A 22,817-nucleotide genomic window follows, 5' to 3' on the forward strand; every position below is an offset into this window, starting at 1 on the left:
TTGGAGGTCCACCGAACACATCCAATCTCCTAGTTGCAGATGTAGACATATTTGATGAAGAGCCAACATGCGAAACTTCTCCTTCACGATGACTCTGTTCAGTAGGCGAAGATCCAGGATAGGTCTGAACTTGTGCTCCTGATCTCTTTTGGGCACAAGAAAGTACCTGGAGTAGACTCCCTTTCCCCGCTGTGCGGAAGGAACCTCTTCTATGGCTTGCTTTTGTAGAAGGGTTTTCACTTCCTGTCGGAGCAACTTTAGTTGGTGAGGACAAGATCTTTTTGGAGGAATGTCCTTTGGAAGCACACGGAAACGTAGTGTGTATCCATTGCGCAGTATATTGAGCACCCAACAATCTTTTGTGATGCTGCACCACTCTGCCAGATGATGTGAAGCACTTCCTCCCACTAGAGTGGGCAACGGCGCCAGAGGAAGCCACTGCTCATGGTTTTCCTCCTGATCTAGCCGTGGTAGAGGACTGTTGCTGGTGACCATCTCTACCTCTGTTCGATTTACGGCCCTGATATTGCAACTTGCCTTGGTTTTTCCCTTGGGACCATTGAGGGGTTTGAACCCTCTGTTGGTATCCCTTGCGCTGGTTGGGCCTGTATTGGCTTTTGTTCTCCTTTTTCTCCAAGCCCACGGCTTTGAGGTTATCAAGTTCCGCCTTCTTCCTGCCCATTTCTTCATCTGTATAGGTGCCAAACAGAGATGAGCAGAAAACGGGAGATTTAGGATTCTCTGCTGTGCATCTGGTTTGAGTGCTGTTAGCCTCAACCAGGAGGATCTCCTGGCGCAAACCACATGGGCATAACATAAGAATGCGCCGATAGTGTAGCGCCGTCCGCTGCCGTGCTGATCATTTGGTTGGCAACAAGCGAACCCTCTGTGATGATCTCCTCAAAGTCATTCTGATCCTCTTTTGGAAGCTTTTCTTTGAAGCGGTCCAAGGAGTCCCACAAGGCCCTGTCATAGCGACTTAATAAGGCTGCTGCACTGGAGACTTTTACTGATGAAGCCGCCGAGCTGCAAACCTTACGTCCCCAAGAGTCCTGGGACATGCATTCCTTGTCCGGGGGAACCGATGAGGACGCCGCGACAGCATGAGTCTTCCTCGCTGCCAAAATGATCACTGATTGCGCAGGAGTGTCTGTCTTCAAGAAGACAGGGTCTGAGAAAGCCGGCTTTTATTTTTCCTGGATTCGAGCTGGTGTGGCCTTGATTGTAGCTGGGGTCAGGAAGATATCCATAACGGGTACCAGAAGCCCAGGGACCAAGGGAAGCAATGGACGAGACACTGCCCTCTGATGCAGAGTCTCAAAGATCACAGTTGTTGCCACCTGAGGGGCAGACATCTCAATGTTCAGCTTCTGAGCTCCTCTCTGAAGCACATCATGGTAGGTGTTGAAGTCATCTATCGGAGACACTCTCGATACAGGGCTGTCCGATAGGGTAGGGGAATAACCCCTCTTCGATGATCGGGTGGAAGAAGAAGACCACGTCGGTGCCCTTCTTCTGCAATAGGAATTGTATCTTCGTTCCCGCTACCTGCCCGTGCGTTCCTCCTGTCTAGGGGAAAGCGATCTGTCCCGCGATCTGCCCCTGCGTACCTCTCGCCTGGGGGAGCACGATCTGTCCACTTCCTGCACCAACCTTTGCAGGGGTGACCTATGGATGGGACTGGCATATTCTTGCATCCGCTGAGTCGCTCCAAAATCTTTCCAGTGATGCAAGGGGAGGAGGCACCTCGGGGACACGTGCCAAGCAGGAGAAGTCTCCCTGTGTTGTGATGGAGACTGATGAGCAGGTCTGCTGGCTTCTGGAGAGGCTGTTCTCACAGAAGGATGTCTGGAGGAACGAGAGGACGAATGGTGCAACGCTGATTCCGTTACTAGAACCACCGATTCTTCTCTAGACCTCACAGAGGAGGGTCTTGACGTCAGGCGTGTGCCCCTCAATGTCGAACCGGACCTCCACCTCGACATCAATCTCCGGTGTGATGCTGAAACCGGTCTCGGCGCTTCTCTGCTCCTCGACGTGGATCCCTTGCAGCCGACGCCTGGACATCCTTTCATCTCAACGTTGAACGTCGACTCAACAGCGAACGCCGTCGTTCAGATCCAGATGAAGGGGCTCTGCTCCTCGACGCTGAACGTCGCCTGGATGACTACGTTGGAGGGCTCCTCTTCCTCGACGTCGATCGTCGTCGAGACAACGGTGGAGGGGTGTCGCTCCTCGACGCCGAACGTCGTCGAGACGATGGCGGAGGAGACCCTATCCTCGATGCCGATCGTCGCCGGGTTGACGACGGCAGAGGACTCCTGCCCCTCAACGTCGATCGCCGATGAAGTGATGACGACGGAGGCGAACCTACTCTCGACGCCGAACGTCGTGCTGACGACGGCGGAGGGCTGATACTCCTCGACGCCGATCTTCGCTGAGTTGGCGATGGCTTCTGTTCCTAGACGCCGATGGGTTGACGACGGCGGAGGGTCACGATTCTGACGTCGATGACGTACCTGAATGTCGATGTCTTCTCGACGGCGGCCGTCGTCGATGGCCTTTTCTTAGACAAATGACCTATAGGTGGTGGATTTTTCAGCGCTGAGCCCGATGCTGAGGTAGAAGGGTGAGGGATCTTGCTTCTTGGTCGAGATCTAGCCCTCTTGGAACCCTTCTTCACCGGTGATCTTCCTCTTGAAGACTTCTCTGCCAGCCCATATAGACAAATTATTTCTCTGTCCTTTAGAGTCTTTTTGGACAGGGTCTGGCAATGAGGACAGGGCTTAGGGTCATGGTCTTTAGGCACACAAAGGATACAGACCTCATGAGAGTCTGACTTCCGCCTTTTTAACACAAGAAGGGCAGGGTTCAAAAAGAGATGGCATTTTGAGTGGAAAAAAATGCCCAAATCTGTCAAAAAAAAGACTGAACCTTACTTCACAAGGTGGAAGACGTCGAAGTAAGTTAAAAATCTTTTGATAAGTGCAGATTATTTCTGACTAAAATAAGAAGGAAGTGGAGGTGAGTAACCAGGATCCTTCCTGAAGGAGCCGGAAAGAACAGCTGACCTAACGGTCACCCCTTAGGCATGATGGGAAGCTGGGGGTCATGACTGCCTTAAAGCCACGGCGCCAGTTTGTCTCTATGTTGCTATGAGTTAGCTTTTCAGTCTTTTTAGACTGTTTTGCAATGCAGCCTGGGAGCTGTATATGCTTCAGTCCTATGTGAGAGTTTTCTACTGACTGCTGAACATTAAAACAGTTTCAAAACATGTTTTGCTGTTGTTTTCTCCTGTTTCTTATGCTTGTTTTATGATATAATGGGGAGTTCTTACAGCATTATACAGCTCTGGTGTTGATAAGGCTGCAATTGCTTATTTTTATATATATATTGAAGGCGACAAGCAAAATAAATATTTAAGAAGAACCGAATTCTGGTCCGTGCTTTGATTTCTGGTCGCGTCCGCCGGTGCCATTGCAGCGCGTAGAAAACTGAGGTGAAGGCATATATATATATATTACCTACTGGCGGTCGCCAGTAGGTAGTTATAGTTAGGACCTAGCTACCATAGGAAATCCGCAACATTCTATTGGGAATAACTCTGGCACCGGTTGAGGAATTTGCGTGTAATTTTCCAAAATTTTGGCCAGCTCCGCTCTGCTCCTTCCCTGAAAGTTTCGGGGGGATTCGTGAAGTGGGGGCTGAGAAAAAAGGGAGGTCCCAAAACGTGTTTTCCCCATGTTCATTTCCATAGGACGGTCTGACAAGTCTACAGCCCGAACCGCTGAATAGAATTACGCCAAACTTGGCAAAATTGTAGGGACTGGTACGCAGATGTGCCTTTGCTATATTTGGTGAAAATTGCTCCAGTGGTTTTTTTGAAAATTAACTTCAAAAACACATATATATCTATAGGCGCGCTCCGAGCGCTCACCGGTACGCGTACTGGGGAGCGCACCGGCGCGCTACGGGAGTGCGCGAGCGGAAAGCTGATTGGCTGGCGGGTGCCTGTCAACATTCTAAACAGTCCGGAGAGTCCGCCATCTTGTGTCTCGGTAGAATCGAGACACAAGAGGTGAAAAAGAAAGGGGGAAATAATTAAAAGGGGGCAGAGTAGACACCCCCTGACCCCCTAGGTTTTCTGATGGGGGTCTAGAAGGACCCTGAAGGGCAAAAAAACTTTTTTTTTATTTTAAATTCTCGCGGGGTAAGCGCTGGGTGCGTTCCCAGGTGCGCTCTCCGGTACGCGCACCCTGAGCGCACCACGGGGAAAAACAGTGTAAAAAATTATCGTAAAAAAATGATTTAGAGTGTTTAGAGGTAGGGTAGATCTGAAAAGAGCTTTTGTGTTATGTGGGTGTTTTTTGGACTACAAGTAGGTACCAATGCAGAGTCCTATATTCAAGAGGAAAACTCTTTTCCCCTCATCTGTAAAATGCACACCATCTCTCCTATAGATGTCTTGCATGTTGTAACGCAAGTTGTTGTGGTAAATGGAACCCATACCATAGTCTCTGAGGAAAGCAGAAACAGATTTATTCACATATTTCCTTGCTTTCTCAATCTGTGGACAAAATTGGTTGGACCAGTTACATTTTTGCCTTTGGCATATATTAGAAAATACCAAAGCAGTTTTTGGAACAAGTGACATCAATTACCCAAAGATGTCCTTTAACCCCTTCAGTGCTAATGACAAGGGTAACTCGTCATGGAGTTTCCATTGATTTCAATGGAAATTACATTGATTTGCAGGTACCACCCTTAGCATCCAAGTGGTTAAAAGCATTTCCAGACCTACCCCAGTCAAAGGGCCCAGGTCATTGCCACCACAGTGCACAATTATGAGGTCAGGGTGTGGTAGATGCATAAAGGATTTTACCAATGGTATCAATTGGTGACTTCTCAATCCTCTCTGTCCAACCCATACAATGTCCACATTTGGTAAATCAAGGTTGTAAATACCTCTGTTAGCTGCGTATTTTTGACTCCAGTGGACAAAGCTATGACCCACAAACCAGACTTTTGGCATCTTGAAGGTAGATGTGCTTGTATTCAGACGAGTTGTGGAAATGAAATGGCAGTTTGAAAGTAGGAGTTATGTAAAAAAGTGGTTGGAGATTCAGTGCACTTGAAAAACAAAAAATTATTGGTGCTTTCTAAAAATTCAGCACTGAAAATTAGGGTGCATGCTTTCTTTTGAAAGAAGTCATTTCAATGGTTGAGGAAAAGTCATTTCAAGAAACATTGCACATGATTAGCTGGTACATTGAGTGGTCAAACACCCTTGCTGCATTTTTTTGCAACATAGTATGATGAACTTCTGAACTGTGTGCTGGATGAGGAGGGAGTTACCATGGTAACAGGGGAATGAGCACTGGGGGGGATGGGTGAATGTTATGTGACTTTCAAAGAGTTTAAAAGTACAACCAATTAAAATGTGCAGTTTCTTACTCCACTTCATTAACTCCTTCTCTTTCTTCCTCTGTCCTCTTTGTTCTACACTCCCCTTCGGTCATTCTCTTTCTGTTAGTCTCATTCTCTCCGTCCCCTTAGTCTCTCACTCCTCTTCTGTCACGCTCACTGCCTATAACTCAGCCATACTCCTACACTCACCTTCTTTCAGACCTTTTCCTTTACTTTCCTTCCTCTCTCTTCCCATCCTTCACTCCTTCACTCTTTTACCTTCCTTTACTCCCCTTACTCCACTTCAGTAACTTCTTCTCTCAATCCCTCTGTCCTCTAACTTACTCACTCCCCTTCTCTCACTCTCTCTCTGTTACCCCCATTCTCTCCGTCCTCTTAGTCTCTCACTCCTCTTCTATCACACTCACTCCCTATAACTGAGCCATACTCCCACACTCACCTTCTTTCAGACCTTCTCCTTTACTTTCTTTCCTCTCTCTTCCATTCCTTCACTGTTTTCCCTTCCCTAACTCTCCTTACTCCACTTCACTAATTCCTTCTCTTACTCCCTCTGTCCTCTTACTTCTACACTCCCCTTCCCTCATTCTCTCTCTGTTAGCCTCATTCTCTCCGTCCCTTTAGTCTCTCACTCCTCTTCTGTCACGCTCACTCCCTATAACTCAGCCATACTCCCCCAGTCACCTTCTTTCAAACCTTCTCCTTTACTACCCTTCCTCTCTCTTCCCTTCCTTCGCTCCTTCACTCTTTTCTCTTCCCTTACTCTCCTTACTCCACTTCACTAACTCCTTCTCTTACTCACTCTGTCCTCTTACTTCTACACTCCACTTCCCTCATTCTCTCTCTGTTAGCCTCATTCTCTCTGACCCCTTAGTCTGTCACTCCTCTTCTATCACGCTCACTCCTTATAACACAGCCACACTCCCTCACTTATGTTTCTTTCCTCCCTCACTCAGTCCTCTACTCTCACTTTTTCTTTCACTTTCTCTGTCTCTTCACTCCCTTACTCACCTTGTCTCACACTCACTTGCCTTTATCCAGTCTGTATCTCCACTCTTTCCTCAACATCACTGCTCTTTTCTTACCCTTCCACACCCCCGTTCCTTTACTACATTTTGTTCACTTATCCTCATTCCCCATGTTCACTCTCCTTCTCCTCACTCACCTCCCACACTCACCTTCTTTCAGTCCCCCTACTTCACTTCCCTTCCCCTCTCGTCCCTTTCTTTGCTTTCTCACTCATTTTCCTTTCCTCTCTCACTGCACTCCACTTCAGTTACTCTTTTTGATTTTTTTAAGAATACAGCTCTTTTTTGAGAATTGGAGGTAGTTCTAAAAAGAACTTTTTTTTTTCTTCTTTTTTCGTTTTTTTCTCAACAAAAACAAAAACAGGGAATGTCAAACTGCTCAACAGGAGCAAAAAAAAAAGAGTAAAAATTAGGGGTGGGGACGGCAGCGGTGGTTTTCTCTTGTTCGGACAATGTTCATAATACTTTGTTCACCGTAACAAAGTAGTTTGTCACAGTCTTTACATTTGATGGTGATGCCATCAAAAACAGGCTGAATATTAGGAATCAGCTGTTCAGGTCACCCCCTCACCGATGATGCAGTTGGTCCTCCAGTCGAAGTCGAAGCACCATCCCTTGGAGCATCTCGTGCCAGAGCTCTGACATTCTCCCGGGCATAGTTCTGGGGGTGCCTCCTCTGAACGTGCCGAATCATGGTCGAATTTCCAAAACTGTATTTCCTTGTAGGGTCACCCCGTGAAAGGACAGTATTGCAAATTTTGCACTCCACCTTTGGAGCATTCACTTTTTTTTATCTGCTGGTATTGTGAAAAACTTCCAAATGAAGTGCTCCTTTACCCTAGGCTGAGGAGCCTCTTCTTCTACGAACCCATCCGAGTCCTCACTGCTACTGGTGGGTCTAGCAGCCATTATAATCCCAAAAAGGTTGAGCAGAAAAAAACAGGTCTTGCAGTCACAAAAGTGAAAGAAGAAGTGAAGGAAATGGGTGAGGTTTTCATTCTTTGTAAAAAAAACTGTTAGCAACCAATGAAAATTGTTGTTTTAAGGTCACATGACTTGACGCGCTTACACTGCGCGCACCGGAGCGCTTCCGCAGCACGAACGTGGGCGCTTACGCAGCGCGCCTAAATGACATTTTGCTAGCTTTACGGAAATGCAAAATCATTTCCATTCTGAAAATCAAAAATACTACTTTTATAAGTATGGTACTGAATGTCTTGCATTATTATTTAGTTTTCATACATATTTTTTTTTACGAACGCAGAAATAGCTCTCTCGCTGCGCTCTCGGGAGAGCTTACCGGTGTGCGCACCCTGAGCGCTCCAAGACAAAATGATATGGGTAAGCTTACCGGTGCGCGCACCCTGAGCGCCCCAGGACAAAATGATAACAAAAAAAACCATGAAAAATACATTAAAAAAATAATTTTTGAAAAAAATAATAATTAATAGTTATAAAAAACAGCTAATAACAAAAAAAACTTTAAAAATCGTAGGTTACAAACTCGATATATAAAGGAATTAGCTTTTAAAAAACCTTTGAAATTCACTGAAAAAACCATAGGTTTCACAATCGTTATAGTTAGGAATTTTCATTTAAAAAACCTTTGAAATTCACTGAAAAAACCATAGGTTTCACACCAGTTATAGTTAGCTGGACATTTTACTCATACAAAACCATTGAAATTCCCACGTTATAGTTAGTTGGACTCACTATAACTCGCGCGCCCGCAATCCACTGCTGATGATGTCACATATTACATCATTCATGACATGGTCAGTGACATCACTGATGACATCTCAAATGACATCACTGATGACATCACTGATGACATCTCAAATGACATCACTTATGACATCACTGATGTGATAATACGATGCACCTCCTCACACTCTAATCTAATTTTTGATACACCCAGTGTTAAATACAGACTACCATTCCAGAAACCATTGACACACCAATACCAGTTACTACATACGCACTCACTGATTCCTAAGTCTACACACACATTCACTCATACAATCACTCATACATACAGTCACTCATCAATACAACACTATTATATGCAGTCATACACCTATACAGACACTCACACACTGCCACTCATTGATGGAGTTACTCACACACCTAGTCAGTCATGCAAAGAATCAATCACACTCCCATTTCCTCATCTATACAGTTATACACACAAAACCTTACTTACTCAAACATAGACTAACACATACTTACTCTCTTTTACAATCACTGATACAATTACACATTGATCCATACAGTCACTTACGCAATCACAGGCTCTCATGTATAGTCATTTATATATGCCAACTCTCACATGCACTGTGTTTTACATATGTACTTACTTGGACATGCAGCACTGAGATATCCATTCACTCACCAACACCCCATGCACACAGTCAACCACTCATACAGCTCTTTCCACATGCACTCTTGAACCCATATACCATCTGAATCAACTGCTCACACATCTATGCACAGAGTCACACACCTCCCAGCCACCCACACACACACTCACCCTCACAAATACTTGTGCAACCAATCAATAACCCATATAGCCACTCATATAGCTACTGATCAACACATGCAGCAGCTTACACAACAACAGACATACTGATGCACACATTCAAACAGATTAGTCACTAACCAATGCATTCAGTAAGACACATTTAATCACTCACTCATACAGTCAGTCACGCACCTACTAAATCCTTCATCCAGACACTCATACATCCACTCATTCTTCAATACGTAAAACATATTTAAACGTTTCAGAAACACACATTCACTGGATGATGTCATCAGTGATGTCATCAGTGATGTCATTTGAGATGTCATCAGTGATGTCACTGACCATGTCATGAATGATGTAATATGTGACATCATCAGCAGTGGATTGCGGGCGCGCGAGTTATAGTGAGTCCAACTAACTATAACGTGGGAATTTCAATGGTTTTGTATGAGTAAAATGTCCAGCTACCTATAACTGGTGTGAAACCTATGGTTTTTTCAGTGAATTTCAAAGGTTTTTTAAATGCTAATTCCTAACTATAACGAGTGTTAAACCCATGGTTTTTTCAGTGAATTTCAAAGGTTTTTTAAATGAAAATTCCTAACTACAACGATTGTGAAACCTATGGTTTTTTCAGTGAATATATATATATATCTGAATGACCGAAGAAGCGTAGCTGTCCCTTTTCATCCAGAATTCAAATTGATAAGGCAATCGTGGCTCAGAGGCGGGAAGAACAAGCCTCCAGAGGCAGGGAAAGGAGAACAAGGAGATCAGGGGGCGGCGGCAAAAGGAAGAGGAAAGGGCAAAGGAGGAACCGTCGCAGCAGAAAGAAGAATTAATGGTCACTGAGGATAGCAGGCCTGCTGCCCTTACTGTGGTGAACCTCACAAATAAACACTTAACGGATACCGAACGGGAACTTTTGGAATTGGGCTTAACATTCTGCCCGAGTAACAATATGGAGTATACCCAAACAAAAATTGATCTCTTCCGTTTCACGAGAAAATTGAAACTTCACAAGTACTTTAAACTGAGATCACATATGAAAGACACATCTAAGCAGGGGACTAGATTGACAGCCACAGATGTACTGAGTGGCAGGGATCTGCCAGGATTGGAGGCTATGGAACATTTGAGAATGGAGCAAGAAGGAAGTTCGCGTAATATTACGAATGTGGACATGGTACAATGAGCCCTACTACAGGGTATAGAACAAGAAAGAGAAGAAAGCCATTTTAAGCCGAAGTCCATTTTCGTCCCTCAATCACCATGGGACGCAATTGATGCTTTCACAGAGGCCATGATCATGGATTTGATCAACTATAGGAAGACAACTCCTATTAGTCATAACATCACGGAGCCTCAAAGAAAAGCCTTGCGTGACCTCATGGGGGATAACAAGATCGTAATAAAGCCCTCTGATAAGGGGGGCAACGTGGTACTGCTAACCAGCGAATACTACCAGAATGAGGCAGCTGTCTGACCCCAAGTATTATTCTTTAACTACTAGCAAGGCTTATGAGGAGAGCATCAACGAGTACGACGAACTGATTCGGAAATGGTATAACTTGCATATGTTGGGGAAGGATGAACACCTCTTTCTACGGAGCAATAACCCCATGACTCCGACGTTCTACCATCTTCCTAAGCTCCATAAGAACTCTACATTTCCTCCAGGCCGTCCCATCGTTGCCTCCATCTATGGACTTACTGAAAATATGTCTAAGTTCGTGGACTCTGTTCTTTTTCCCCTTGTCACCAGCCTGGACTCATACATCCAGGATACAAAAGATTTCCTGAATATAATTGCAGATATGAGCTGGGAGTCTGACTATTTACTGATGGTGATGGATATCACCAGTCTTTACACCAACATTGACCAGCAACATGGTTTGAACGCTGTCAGGCACTATCTAGATAAACGTCAACTACGCTTTGTACAGCATAATACCATGATTCTCGATTTTGTGCAGTTCTGCTTAAATAACAACATATTTTTGTTTGGAGAACAGCTTTACAGGCAAACCTCTGGTACGGCGATGGGCACCTGCTTCGCTCCCAGCTATGCAAACTTGTTCGTTGGCTGGTGGGAGGAGCAGGTGCCCAGGAGCTGGAAGATGGGTCAGGAGCATGGTAGGGTGGTACATTGGTACCGCTACATTGATGATCTTTTCATCGTGTGGCAGGGTATGACTGCCAGCACGGAAAAGTATATTGAGGGTTTGAATAACAACTGCTACAATCTGCATCTTTCGGGAACAATTAGCCGAGTGGCAGTCGACTACTTGGACCTGAGGGTGTGTAGTGTAGTTCCTATTATCCCAATAGGCTCTGCGCATTGGAATAATACCTTCAATAGTATAGGCCTTGACCAGACGTTAACTAGGTCTTCTATTGTCGATATTAGACTTACAGTTTTGGGTTTGCCAGCTAGCTCAGAGTTCACTAGAAACTTTCTCGAATAGGCAAGGAGGAGTTGAACCTCCCTGGATAGACAAGAAGGGATTTAGTTTCTGACAACCATAGAACATGACAACTTTGCTCTCCCCTAATCAAGAGTGTATCTCTAGAGTCGTGTGAAAACAAAAGACAACTTATTTTACTCAGTCAGTACGTGCATTCTTAGTCTCACCAGATTGTAGAGAAAAGGAAGAGACGGGCGTGTTCAATAAAAGATGGTATTTATTGATCAGTCTCTTTTCTCATACAAGAGAAATGGATTGATATCGCAATACTTATGGTTAAGTAAAGTGCATACAATAAAAGCAGAAGTATAAAATAATACTGTAAAAACATTTATATGGTTTCTAAGCCATAAGGTGTTTTAAAATGGATAAAATAGATACATACACATATACATTTGACTAATCGTACTCAACTGGTGTTTCTAACTACGCCTACCCCAGTGTACCTGACCTAAGCCTAATACGTGGGCGGGAATAGAAAGTAGCAGTTTAAGTTAAGTTTGTTTTTGCCAAGTGACTGACTCAAGAATTCTCTGCAAGGGGTTATTCAGTTCTGTACCTGGAATCTAGGATGGTTGAGGGATGGTATCTCTCGTCTCTGGTCTCGATATTCCAGGCTGCCTGCGAGGGCTACCCGGAAGCGCCGGAGCTGGATTTCTCGGCAGGAGAAAGCAGCGTCTCGTTCTCAGCGTGTCAGGAAGGCGGGGCTGCGCCAGCGGGGTCTGCTCTGCTCTGGGCTTCGGCAAGTCTGGCTGCTCCGATCTCGTCACCACCGCGTGTGTTTGCTTAAGGCAATACCGGTAATATTTATACCTGTAAGGTGCCGAGATTGACGTAAGGATGGACATAGATACGTCAATAAGGATGTCATACGAGCTGGTCGTTAGCACATTCTTTTGCTAAAGTTCTCGGTGAAATCAAAACAATGGCCGCAGGGTTTTTCCCAGGTTGTCATAGGTTTGATTTGTTTTGAGAACTCCGTATGCCTTATCAGGGGCTGGAGGAATATTGCTTGTCTAATTAGATGGCAAGCATTATGACCTAATCAGATAACACGTTCCTGTGCCGTGGTGTGGCTTCATCAGATAACGGTTTCTGCATCATGGGATGGCTGCTAGTTAACTTGTTAACCAGAACAGGGTCAGGAATAGGGGGATCGATACAGAACCTATAGGAATACATCACAGGTGTATATTGATGAGGGCCAGGTACATACCTCATTATATAGAAAAGAAACGGCAGGGAACTCAATTCTATTTGCGAAGAGCAGTCACCCACCCAAACTCATCAGGAGTATCCCGTATGGGGAACTCCTTAGACTCCGTAGAAACAGCACACAGGAACGGGAGTTTGAGAGGGCAGCCCTTGAGTGCCTGGTACGCTTCCGACTTAGAGGATATGATGATTCCCTACTGCAGACCACACTTAGGAGAGTCAGGAAAATTTCACGGGCTGAATTGCTCAAAAAGAAAGAGAAGGAACAGCCAACTATGAATGCTACTACAGAAAAGAGTACATTCAGGATGATCACACCCTATTCCTCTGGAGCCAATCACCTTAAGGCCATGATGCGTAAGAACTGGCACATCTTGCACACAGACAGTATGCTGAGGGAGGATTTGCCCCCATACCCTCTGGTGACCTTCAGTAAAAGTAGATCATTAGGGGATATGCTGGTACGTAGCCATTTCGATAAACCCACTGTCAGGCCCAATACACTTAGGGACATGAGTGGGTTTTACCCATGTGGCCTCTGCAAAGCCTGCGCAGCCAGTAAGAGAGTCCTCCGGTATGAAAAGAAGGTGACAGGTAGATCCATGGTAATCCAGAAATTCTTGACTTGCAGTACTGTTTATGCAGTGTATTGTTTGGTGTGCCCGTGTGGCCTTCGCTACATCGGGAGCACCATCAATCAACTGAAATTGAGGGTGTTAGAACATCTTAGGGCCATTGATAAGGTAGATCCTTCCTACCCAGTAGCCCGGCATTTTGCTGAGTACCATAATAAAGACCGTAGCAAACTGCAATACTTTGGGCTGGACTGTATACCTAGTAATATCAGAGGTGGAGATAAGTTAAGACGACTCAGACGGCTGGAATCGAGGTACATCATCGATTTAGCTACTAAACATCCTGGGGGTCTTAACAGTGGGGAGGAAATGGCCGTCAACTTAGGGAAGTAATTTACTCAGGGAAATTGCAGTATGGCTGTTGAAGCTCATGTTTGGTGTTTAGGATAAATCTGTAAGACGACCTTGGTGTAATGAATTAGGATGTTTCATGATGATGATTTTTTGTAATGACCACACACAGTTTACTTTTTTAATAATTGTGTATATATATATATATATATATATATATATTGAATTATTATTTCCATCTCTTCCATTGTTTCTTTCTATCTTTTTTTCTCCCCCCCTGCCTTTTTACTTACCCCCTCTTTTTTACTTTATCTTTTTTACATGGATGAGATGGATGCAGGGGTATATCGATTAACCCGGTCATGGTTATGATGTGGTATGTAATGGTCATCACATTTTTGTTGGCTCCTAGGAGCACAGGATGTAGAAATATCAGAGTTAGGATGGCCATTCATCATATTTTTATATATGCATATTTATGTATTTGTTCTTAATGATTGTCTCGCTGATCCATGCTTTACTCCTACAGGGACAGACTGATTGTCAAAGGACTCATGCCGATCCCCGGCAAGATGTTGTTACATTATATTTTGTATATTTATCATTTTATGCCCCTACCTCTTGTTTTTTCACCGATGTACGGTATTAGTTTCTTGCATGGGGTGCAGATACATATGTTATGTATTGCACTCTATCCGTTACAAGATGGCATTTACATTTAACTTTTGGCTAGTCCTTTGCTTATGTCTGTGACCGTGAACGAGCTTTAAAATTGAGTCATGTGCTTAGTGTCATTGACACTGACGAAGGCTAGCGCCGAAACGCGTTTGTTGACTTTTCATTAAAGACCGCTGTGATTTTCACCCCCCCCCCGGAGTGCTGTTGTTCCTTTATTGAGGGAAGAGGACTTTGAGCGTTATATATATCTATATATAGATACATGTATGTGGGGCACATATATGAATGTGTTTCCGGGGTCCAGCGCATGGGTGGGAATATTTTAGTGCTCATGACTATTGATGAGGATCCCCTGGAAGAGAAATGGGTCCTTATGGAGTTTCTGCCTCAACACAAGGCTGATACATCTCTCAATTCACTTAAAACTTTCTCTACTACACAAGAAATTCCTCGGAGTTACACCTACGCCATACTAACTCACTAACCAAAATAAACCTCCCTTCATCTGAAACCTCATAAATGATACTTTACTCAAAAGGCATGCACACCTGTCATATCAATCAGACTTCAAGACACCTCAAATACTTAATACTTACCACTTAGTAGTAATCCTTCCAGACTACAATGTTGAGAGCAGGTGTGGAAGACTCATTGTATAGCGTTATATAGACTGGTCAGCCTTAGCTTATACTAACAATGTAAAACATCTGACAATATACAACTTAAATACAGATAATCTTGAAGGCTCCAACAATGTTTAAACTGATAAGCTCACATTTTTATTGTTCCATCAGATCCATTAAACTTGCCTTCAATTCACTATACATTCATTTATGGCTTTTATAGTGTGACCCAGCCATATACTCTAGGGTTTCTGCACATGTTCACTTGTATATCTACATATGTTACTCTTAAGCATACTGTTATTCTTAACAATTGTTATTTACAACCTTAAATATGGTGCAACCTTGTGGTTCCAAAGTGAGTAACTCATGGTCTCTATTGTCTTAGCGCATTCCTGGGGGTGAGTTGGGTGGGCAGAGGTTCTTCAGATTTAACTTATGGCTTCTCTCTTTCTTTTCCCTATCCTTACCCTTATTCTCTTTACCTTTCATGACCATGGTAATTTAATTCACTATTCAATCACTCTACCAATCGTCAACCCAGAACACCAAAGGAGTACTCATAAAAAACTAATTTAAGTACACCTGTATCTTATCTCATACTTAGTGTGCATACTCTAGACACACAATTACGAAGCAGAATATTAAAATAATATCGCTCAATACAAACAGCCTCAATCACCCTGTTAAAAGACCAACAAACTAGACTACTGTCACAAACTAAAATTAGACATTGTGCTCCATCAAGAAATGAAAATAGGGATGAGGGAAGTTATTTTATTATGTAAAGGGTGGGTTAATGATGTTGCCTGTGATCCAGCAATCAGGAAAAAGAATGGTCTAGTAACATTTATATCCAAAAATTCAAACTGTCCAATCATATCCCTAGGATCTGATGATAACGAGACATGGCTACTTAGTAGACTACAAAAGGATCACACTGAAACTTACATGATGAATATATATGCTCCCACACCTGACAGCTCTGCGTTTTGGATACAACTAACCAAAAAATTGTCTCCGACGACTCATAAATCCAAAATAATTGTTGGGCATGACTTCAATATCCTCTGGGATGGAACTACTAAAAGAATGTCCAGATGTATCCTCTGATCTAATAAGTCACATAAACAAGATTTTAACCTATCCAACACACAGACTTAAGGCGCACAACTAAGCCTACTGGGAAGGACTTTACATTTTCTCCCATGCTCATAATTAATTCTCAAGAATAGACTACCTATTAGTGTTTGAGGATAGCGTATGTACTTCCTTCAACCCTACTACTTTACCAATCTTGATATCTGATGATTATGCCTGCATAACTAGATAATATTATCGCTCACAATCTGCTCCACCTCCCAAAATCTGGAGAATTAAAAATATTCTTGCTGAAAACCCCAAGCTTATAGAAATAATTAACTGAGAAGCAGAACCATGATCCAAATTATGGTCAGAAAAAACAGAGGACAACATTAAACCATTGAACCTAGAGGTGTACATCAAAAACACTGAAAAGAATGTATTTGGAATCGGTCTAAACAAACACTGGACAATTGAAATTTAAGAAAATATTAAGCAACAGGTTTCACCTCCTCATCCCAAAAACCAAAGTCCTCAACTTCTGTTGCCGCAAAAAATCTTGAAACTTATCTTCTTTCCAGGAACAAAACCAATCAAACCCCAAAATTACAACCATTAGCACCAACGAAGGGCAAATCTCCACTAAGGAGTTAGATAATGTATCTTTCTACGAATTCAATCTTAAAAGCGACTCCAAAAGCAATCATGCAACATAAGAGGAAGGCGTACAGTTTCCTAAAGAATTACTGATCACTTAAATTGATGATCACAGAAGAGAACAAGCCAATTTCCTATCAAGAGATTGTTAAAGCCACTTCTTTTAAATTACACATCGGAAACGTGTCTGGCCCGGACGGCTTCCCCACTACTTTTTACCAGACTTGGCGACCATCTCAAATGCATTCTCTTACGAATCTTTTCAATCACTTTGCTCACACAGGTGCACTCACAGATATACTGTTAGATGAAACTATTATACTCATTCCAAAAGAAGTCAAAGCCCCTAAACTACCGAAATACTCTTGCCCAATATCTCTTACAAACACAGACTAGAAAAAGCATGCAGAAATGTTAGCACTCAGACTGGAACCAATTCGTAAATTAATTATACACCCCTCACAAACTGGCTTTATAAAAGGCAGATTCAGTGCAGACATTAGATTATTCAGCCATGCTATGGAAAAAGCAAATACCCTGGACAACCCTTCCGTGGCCATAACACTTGACACAGAAAACATGTACGATAAAGTTACGTGGAATTTCCAGAGACAATTCTAAACACAATTTAGGACACATCTTTGCTAAAAAGCTCTATCTTTATGCGATCATCCTGCGGCTAAAATAAATATCAATGGTCAATTAACTAACAGCTTCAGCCTTCAATAATACGCCAGACAGGGTAGCCCTTCTTCACCCCTACTGTTTTTATTAGTTTTAGAACCACTTCTTATTAGTCTAAGAATAAATAAAAATATTCCGGGAATACCGTTCACAGCAAGCCCCCAAAACCTAGCAGGACATCCGGTAACGCACTGATATTTACAGAACAAGTCCTGACAGCCATACCAGCTATCCTAGGCACAATACACGATTATGCACAGGTATCCATATATGCCCTCAATAAAGAAAAGAAGGAAATTCTCCCACTTAATTGCCACTGCAACAGATCAATAACTAGCGATAGAAGGCTAAAATGGTAGCAAAAAAGAATTAGTTAAGTATTTGATTAAAAAAGTATCCAAGATCATCCATTAGATATAGCAAACATTAAACACTTCTACATATCAAACATTTATCAGACAAATGGTCTCCCAAATACATTACATGGTGGCTTTGCATAGAAACCACCAAAATGATGATCTTACTGTTGATCAACTTCCTCATAAGCATGCCCCCCTTCCTCTGCCAATGATTGTTTCAAAAAGGTTGACAATATTATAAATTACATCTTATGGTCTTCCAAAAGACAGAGGATAGCACTTACCCCAGTATTGGAACTTTCATAGATTCCCATGCTTTTGTATCATTCCCCGTCGTCGGACTGGGAGTCTTGGTAATAAAAAAAATACCATAGTAGTTCAATTCAATTCAATTCAATTCAATTAATTTATATAGCGCGCTACATACCCAGAGGGTCTCAAGGCGCTTGAGGAGGGGTGGGGAACTACTTGTCGAATATCCATGTTTTAAGTTGCTTTCTGAAGTCTAGGTGGTTCTGAGTGAGGCAAAGGTGAATGGGAAGTGAGTTCCAGGTTTTAGCCGCCAGGTAGGAGAAGGATCTTCCTCCCATGGTGGTTTTGTTGATGCGAGGTACAACAGCAAGGGCTTGGTTGGAAGAACGTAGCTGGCGGGAGGGGGTGTAGAAGGAAAGTCGTGTGTTGAGGCATTCGGCTCCAAGTTCGTAAAGTGCTTTGTGTGCGTGGGTTAGGAGGCGGAATGTTATCCTCTTATTGACGGGGAGCCAGTGGAGGTTTTTCAGGTGGCCAGAAATGTGGTCTTTACCCGGGATGTCTAGTATGAGTCTGGCTGATGCGTTCTGGATGCGTTGGAGTTTTTTCTGAAGTTTTGCGGTGGTACCGGCGTATAGGGTGTTTCCGTAGTCCAGGCGGCTTGTAACCAGTGCGTGGGTGACCGTTTTTCTAGTTTCGGTGGGGATCCAGCGAAATGTTTTTTTGAGCATGCGGAGAATGTTGAAGCAGGATGATGAGACGGCGTTGACTTGTCTGGTCATCGATAGTGAGGAGTCCAGGATGACGCCCAGGTTCCGTGCGTGGTCCGTCGGGATGGGTGCTTTTCCAAGGGCCTCTGGCCACCAAGAGTCGTCCCAGGCGGAGGGGGAGGTACCTAAGATAAGGACTTCTGTTTTGTCTGAATTCAGTTTCAGACGGCTGTGCTTCATCCACTCGGCTACATCTTTCATTCCTTCATGTAGGTTTGTTTTGGCGGCGTTAGGGTCTTTGGTGAGTGAGAGGATCAGTTGAGTGTCATCAGCGTAGGAGATGATGTTGAGGTTGTGTTGGCGTGCGATGGCCGCGAGGGGGCTCATGTATACGTTGAAGAGGGTGGGGCTGAGTGAAGATCCTTGTGGCACGCCGCAAATGACTTCAGTGGCCTCTGACTTGAATGGTGGGAGGCGGACTCTCTGAGTTCTTCCGGCAAGGAACGAGGTGATCCATTCCAGTGCTTTTCCTTGGATTCCGATGTTTGAGGCGTTGTAACAAGGTGCTATGGCAGACTGTGTCGAAGGCTGCGGAGAGGTCGAGGAGGATGAGGTCGACTGTGTCTCCATTGTCCAGTAGAGTTCGAATGTCGTCTGTTGCTGCGATGAGTGCGGTCTCAGTGCTGTGTTTGGCTCGGAAGCCGGACTGTGAGGAGTCAAGGGATTTGTTGGTTTCGAGGAAGGCGGCGAGCTGGTTGTTGACAGCTTTCTCGATGACTTTGGCCGGGAATGGAAGGAGCGAGATGGGGCGGTAGTTTTTGAGTTCGGTGGGGTCTGCTGTAGGTTTTTTCAGAAGGGCGCTGAGTTCGGCGTGTTTCCAGCTTTCCGGGAAGGTGGCGGAGTTGAGGGAGCAGTTGATGACGTCTTGGAGGTGTGGTGCTATGATGGAATCTACTTTGTTGAAGATGTGGTGAGGGCATGGGTCTGTGGGGGATCCTGAGTGGATGGAGTTCATCAGGCGGATGGTGTCCTCAGTGGAGATTGGGTTCCAGTCATTAAGGATGTTCAAGGGGGGTGAAGGTACGGCAGAAGGTTGGGTGGGTTGGTTTCCGGGTTGGTTGTGGAAGCTGTTGTGGATGTCTGCGATTTTGTCGTGGAAGAACGAAGCTAGGGAGTCGCAAAGGGTTTGAGAAGGAGTGATGTTGTTAGAGTTGGCAGTGGGGTTGGTAAACTCTTTGACGATGTTGAATAATTCCTTGCTGTTGTGGGCGTTGTTGTCTAGTCGGTCTTTGAATGCGGCTTTCTTGGCAGTTCGGATCATTTGGTGGTGTATGCGGTTGGCGTTTTTGAAGGCGTCCCTGGTGCTGGTGTTTGGGTCTTTTTTCCAGGCCTTCACAAGGGAGCGACAGAGTTTCTTGGATTTCTTAAGATCATCGTTGAACCAGGGGGCGTTTTTGTTGCCTAGTTTGATTTGACGTTTTTTCAAGGGTGCTAGGTTGTCGGTGCTGTTGGTTAGCCATTGAGTGAGGTTGATGGCTGCTTGGTTGGCGTTCGAAGAGTGGGCAGGGGGGTTTTGAAGAAGCGATGAGGAGATCTGGTCGATGGTGATTTTGTTCCAGTTTCTTTGCAGAGTAGGTTGAGGATGGTTGTGGGTTATGGTCTTTTTGTAGATAAAATGAACGCAGCTGTGGTCTGTCCAATGGAGAGCTGTGGTGTGACTGAAGGAGATATGTTTGCTGGAGGTGAAGATAGGGTCGAGTGTGTGACCTGCGTAGTGAGTGGGGGTATTAACAAGTTGTTTGAGTCCGAGGTTGGCAAGATTATCCAGAAGGGTGGTAGTGTTTCTGTCGTAGCTTTTTTCCAGGTGAAAATTGAGGTCTCCCAGTAGAATGTAGTCCTCGGAGGGGAGGGCGTGTGGGGTAATAAAGTCAGTGATGTCTTCACTGAATTGAGCACGGGGTCCTGGTGGTCTGTAGAGGAGGGTGCCTCTGAGTGTGATCTTGGGGTCGGTGTGGATCTGGAAGTGAAGGTGTTCGGCGCTAGCGAGGATGGCGTCTGAGCTGGTTGAGATGCGGATGGAATTCTTATGGACGATGGCGATGCCTCCTCCTGTTTGCTTGGTGCGGTCCTTACGGATGATCTTGTAGCCTTCTGGGATGGCAATGGTGATGTCTGGGGCTGAGGAGGCGTTCATCCATGTTTCTGTTAGGAAGGCGACGTCCGGAGAGATGGTGTCTAGTAGATTCCAAAGGTCGATGGTGTGTCTGTGGACCGAGCGGGTGTTGAGCAGGATGCATTTTAGGTGGTTGGGGTCAGGTCTCTGTTTGGTGTTCGTGGATGAGGAGTTGGTCTTGGTGCCGTCATACTTGCAGGAGATGCATGTGAAGGGTCCATGGATGTGTCCAGGAGCGGCTTGGGCGCAGTTGGGGAGTCGGCCAGGGTTAAGGGCTAAGAGGGTGGAGGCGTCGTATGTAATGCGGGTGGTGTGGGGGCCAGGGGGTCTGGCTCTGGGCGCGGTCCAGGCGCGGACGGGCGTAGACGGGCTTACCTTTGGCGCACCTTCAGCGCGGCCGCAGCGCGTGGACGCTGCGCGTTGGGACATCTGTCATAAGTGGATAGTGGAGGGGGCGGAGCGTGGGAGGGGCAGCTGGGAGGCGGGGAGCGGGGAGGAGGCACGGTCCACGAGTGACCACACTCAAAATGGACGGAGTGGAAACGAAACTGGGACCACAAAGGAGCAGACCAAATAAACACACAAACAGGCAATGCAGCGCAATATAGTGTGCTGAGAAATGAAAACCAACGATACCAGGCGCTATGGTCGCTTCTAGGCACTCAGCATATGCAGGCTGCTACCGATCGCGTTCACCCAGGCAGGCACAGGGTGTCAGGCGCAGTAACTGGGGCAGGCAAGCGGCAGTATGGGCGAGCTCTGCACAGAGAGCAATCAGGTGAGCAATCAGGTGAGCAATCAGCCAGGAGATCGTGGCGGGGAGCGTGGGGGAGCGACCGCTATGGAGCTAGTCCAGCTGGTCACAGGGGAGTGTAGGGAGGATCGGGCTACTTTGCTTGTGGGGGGGAGAGGCAGCTGGGAGGCGGGGAGCGGGGAGGAGGCACGGTCCACGAGTGACCACACTCAAAATGGACGGAGTGGAAACGAAACTGGGACCACAAAGGAGCAGACCAAATAAACACACAAACAGGCAATGCAGCGCAATATAGTGTGCTGAGAAATGAAAACCAACGATATCAGGCGCTATGGTCGCTCCTAGGCACTCAGCCTATGCAGGCTGCTACCGATCGCGTTCACCCAGGCAGGCACAGGGTGTCAGGCGCAGTAACTGGGGCAGGCAAGCGGCAGTATGGGCGAGCTCTGCACAGAGAGCAATCAGGTGAGCAATCAGCCAGGAGATCGTGGCGGGGAGCGTGGGGGAGCGACCGCTATGGAGCTAGTCCAGCTGGTCACAGGGGAGTGTAGGGAGGATCGGGCTACTTTGCTTGTGGGTGGGAGGGGCAGCTGGGAGGCAGGGAGCAGGGAGGAGGCACAGTCCACGAGTGACCACACTCAAAATGGACGGAGTGGAAACGAAACTGGGACCACAAAGGAGCAGACCAAATAAACACACAAACAGGCAATGCAGCGCAATATAGTGTGCTGAGAAATGAAAACCAACGATATCAGGCGCTATGGTCGCTTCTAGGCACTCAGCATATGCAGGCTGCTACCGATCGCGTTCACCCAGGCAGGCACAGAGTGTCAGGCGCAGTAACTGGGGCAGGCAAGCGGCAGTATGGGCGAGCTCTGCACAGAGAGCAATCAGGTGAGCAATCAGGTGAGCAATCAGCCAGGAGATCGTGGCGGGGAGCGTGGGGGAGCGACCGCTATGGAGCTAGTCCAGCTGGTCACAGGGGAGTGTAGGGAGGATCGGGCTACTTTGCTTGTGGGTGGGAGGGGCAGCTGGGAGGCGGGGAGCGGGGAGGAGGCACGGTCCACGAGTGACCACACTCAAAATGGACGGAGTGGAAACGAAACTGGGACCACAAAGGAGCAGACCAAATAAACACACAAACAGGCAATGCAGCGCAATATAGTGTGCTGAGAAATGAAAACCAACGATACCAGGCGCTATGGTCGCTTCTAGGCACTCAGCATATGCAGGCTGCTACCGATCGCGTTCACCCAGGCAGG

This window comes from Lissotriton helveticus, chromosome 12 (assembly GCF_964261635.1).
Source record: "Lissotriton helveticus chromosome 12, aLisHel1.1, whole genome shotgun sequence".
Lineage (NCBI taxonomy): Eukaryota > Metazoa > Chordata > Amphibia > Caudata > Salamandridae > Lissotriton > Lissotriton helveticus.